This window comes from Mya arenaria, chromosome 11, assembly GCF_026914265.1.
Source record: "Mya arenaria isolate MELC-2E11 chromosome 11, ASM2691426v1".
NCBI lineage: Eukaryota > Metazoa > Mollusca > Bivalvia > Myida > Myidae > Mya > Mya arenaria.
In genome coordinates, this window is record NC_069132.1 from 57,803,927 (window position 1) to 57,807,672 (window position 3,746).

Genomic DNA, 3,746 nt, shown 5'->3' on the forward strand with positions numbered 1-3,746 from the left:
CATGATCAAAAACTGTACGTACTATCCTCACAATTTAAACGGTCATAATCTTCAAACTGCCTTTAAAAAGGGAAGGGAGAAATGAGCACATTGTATAGGGCTATGAAAAACTTAAATGCATACGACAAAAATGTTAAAAAATAGCTTTATCATGTTTCAACTTACAAACGTGTATGTGTTTAACGTCAAAATATAACTTTTAGTTCAAATCAGAACTCAAAACAGATATGGTTATCTACAGTATTTTAATTTATGAAGATAGAACGGTGCACATGCTACTTTCCATGAGGTGAGAAGGGTGCCACCAAAACCGGGCAGTGTGCAGCATCCTTCCATTACTCTGATGCTAAAGCCATTTTTTATATACACTTATCATACCTTAACATCAAATGCAGTAACAATTACATTTTAGCTCAGGTTAAAAATGATATATATTAGTGATAACGCTCTACAGAAAGTATGAGCCCTCAGTATAAAAGAAATGTACGATGAAAAAAGAAAACACTAACCCACAGTACTACAAAGCTGTACAATGTTAAAAGTAAATAAGAGCCCATAGAACTACATACGAGTTTGATATAAAATGATAGATATGCCCTCCGTATCAGAAAACTGTACAAGGTGAAATGAGTGTACAAGCTCTCCGTACAACAGAACTGTACACTGTAAAAGGAAATAACGAGCCCTCAGTTCTACAGGGCTGTACACTGTATAGATAAAGTACGAATCTTCAGTACCATAGCGCAATGTAAAAAGAGTATAAGTATAAGTCCTCCGAACATAAGAATGAACAAACGCATAAAATAAGTATCAGCAAAAAGTAAAACAATGCTGTTTAATGAAAAATGAGCGTACGAGCCCTCTGAAACAAAGCGCTGAACCATGCAAAACCAAAGTAACAACCCTCCGTACAAATAAAACCTGAAAAAATGTTCTATGTGCCCACTGTACAAGAGCGCTGAACACAGTAAAAGGAACGTACGATCCCTCAGTACTACATACATATACAATGTAAAAAGAGAGCCTACAGTATTACAGAGCCTTATACTGTAAGAGGAAAGTACAAGACATCAGTAATTAAACTGATAATTAACAGAACAAATGTTAAAAGTAAATACGAGCCTTCAGTACCACAGGATTGTACAATGTAAAAACAGAAATACGGGCCCACAATACTACAGCGCTGTACACTGTTAAAAGGAAGTACTAGTCCTTCGTTGTACAGCACTTTACAAATGTAAAATGCTCGAGCCCTTAGCACTACAGAATTGTACAATGTAAAACGAAAGTATGAGCCCTCAGTACCACACAATGGTACAAACGTAAAGTACAAGCCCTCAATACTACATAACTGTGTAGGAAACGAACGATACCTTTAAACCACAGAGCAGTACAATGAAAAGCGAAAAAACAGGTCCTTAGTACCACAAAGCTGTAAAATATAAAAGGAAAGTTCCAGCCCACAGTTCTACAAAATTGTACAAATTTTAAATAAAATAAAAGCCCTCAGTAGTACAGAACTGTACAATGTAAAAAGAAAATACAAGCTCTTTGCACCACAGAGCTGAACAATGAAAAACGATAGCCTGAAAAATGATCAATGTAAAGGAAAAGAACGAGCGCGCTGTGTGCCAGATCTGTACAATGTACAATTGAAGTGCGAGCCCCAAATACAACAGATCTGTAAAATGAAAAAAAAATCCAGGCTTTTTAAGCATTTTACGTTGCGTGCTTATAAAAATGAAAACAACACATTTTAAGAAATAAATATCCTCTCCGAGTTGAGTAGAATACAGATTACTTGCCTCCGAACTGTGCAACAATTGTGACTTATATAATTGGTCTTATGTATTGGTATCTATACGTGTTGTTTCGTTCTTTAAATAGCTCATATATTCCTGCAAAGAGCATGGTACAGTACAGTTGTTCTGAGAGTTTGTATTTTCTCTTAACATTGTACAGCACGGGAGTATCGAGGGCTCGTATTATTCCGACTTACCCATCCATTTGATATTTCCGGTACATGGACATGTATACATAATCAGCGGCGAATCGGTATATGCTAGATTCAAGACATTTAACATGGTGGTAGCTGAGTTATGTTCGTGCTTTGAATTTTGAATGTTTTTTCAGGACGACCCTGTAAGACGCTTTAGGTAGGAACACGAATATCCTGAAAACTGATTTATCACTGATCTCATATCACACGAACAGACAGGCCCAATAAAACGCAATTCTACAACTTTGAAAAAATACTAAATTTTGAGCCAATATATTTCATTCAACTTATTTATTAACTAAAGCGAAAATGAATTAATACCATGTAAGTTTACCATAGTTAATAATAGTAAGTGTGTTGCCATTTACAGTTCTTGTATATGCACGATGTCATTATACTTCGCAAGATTGTTATGGTGCAACTTACTGTGTCCTTTAAAGTTTTACTCTCACAGATTTACCATTTTTACAACTTTTTTTTATTTTTTGTCTTGGAAAGAGGAAATGTTTGCGTTAATATCTGCAAACCAATGATAAAAGATTGCCGACAAAAGATCAGGGCGCAGACTTGCATATCTCCGTTCGAAAATTAATATTTTATTGTTTTAACGGTTTAAGAAAACTGCATAAAACATGATTTTTTGAACTTAAATATGAAATTCTGCGATCTAATTTTTCGTCAGCAGTCTTATATCACTGGTGTCCTTGGATTTTCGCAAAAATTCGCTTGTTCCAAGACAAAAAATAAAAAAAAAGTTGTCAAAACGTTTAATCTGTAATGCAGCAGCTTTAACTGTCAATTGGATTATTTAACTTGATTTCATCAGATTATTTAGTGTTTAAAATTACAAACTTTCACTTTTCACCTTTAACTGAATGAATAATATTACAATATTGTTAGACAATGCTTATTCGATTATCGAAGTATGAGTTTTAAATCCTAACAGTTATTTATTAGGGTAATAAAGATCAACAATCAGCTTTTCAGAAAGGAAGGGAAAATGAATTGAGGAAGTTTTATTTGAAATGCTATAAATAAAAATGATGTAACCTTTGTATAATACCTAACACTCCAATCGATATTAAAAGCACAAAATTGTAAACATTTTATTTATTTATGTTCAATGCTGAATGCGTTAATATACTGAAATATTTCTAAGAACCAAGCCAATGAAATGCAAGTTATTGAAATATTTTTTGTTTTGTTCTTTCTTGCTGTCATATTTATATATCAATTCTTTATACGAAACCTTCATTTATAAATAAAGGCCACTTACAATGAAATGTTTTCTATTAATTACGGTTCTAGTTATCTCCCTTGACATCCATTTTTCAACGCGCTTTTTATTTTGTATCAAATTTATACGCTTATCAACAGCATCTAACAGTTCAAAGTCCAACGAAAGACTGACGTTCTTAAACATATGATACAAAAAAGGTTACACTTGATGGCATCAAATGTTTTATGAATGAGAAACGTAGATGTTCTAAACACAACTATACTACTTGCGATACATTTAACTTCACAATTCTGTTAGATTTTTTATTAAGGTGAAGGCATCAAATTTAATGGCACATCAAATGAAATAAATAACTTTGCATTTGTACACAGTATGAAACCGTTGCGGTACTATCATTAGCATACAATGTAAAGCACTAAAACGTCTTCAACTTTTAAATAGTTCATCATGTCAACGCAGATCTGTGAAATGTTATTATATTACCTTTATAACACTACATTATCACAT

At 33.2% G+C, this 3,746-nt stretch overlaps 1 protein-coding gene across 1 annotated transcript in view; it reads right to left on the minus strand.

Annotated features, from left to right (window-relative positions):
• Nucleotides 1-3,527: 3,527 nt before the first annotated feature.
• LOC128209141 (gamma-glutamylcyclotransferase-like) overlaps nt 3,528-3,746 on the minus strand; it is a 2,365-nt gene continuing 2,146 nt past the window's right edge. Inside the window, exon 3 of the mRNA XM_052913037.1 lies at nt 3,528-3,746. This exon is cut by the window's right edge and continues 421 nt beyond it. The gene's annotated coding sequence lies outside the window, so the exon portion shown is untranslated.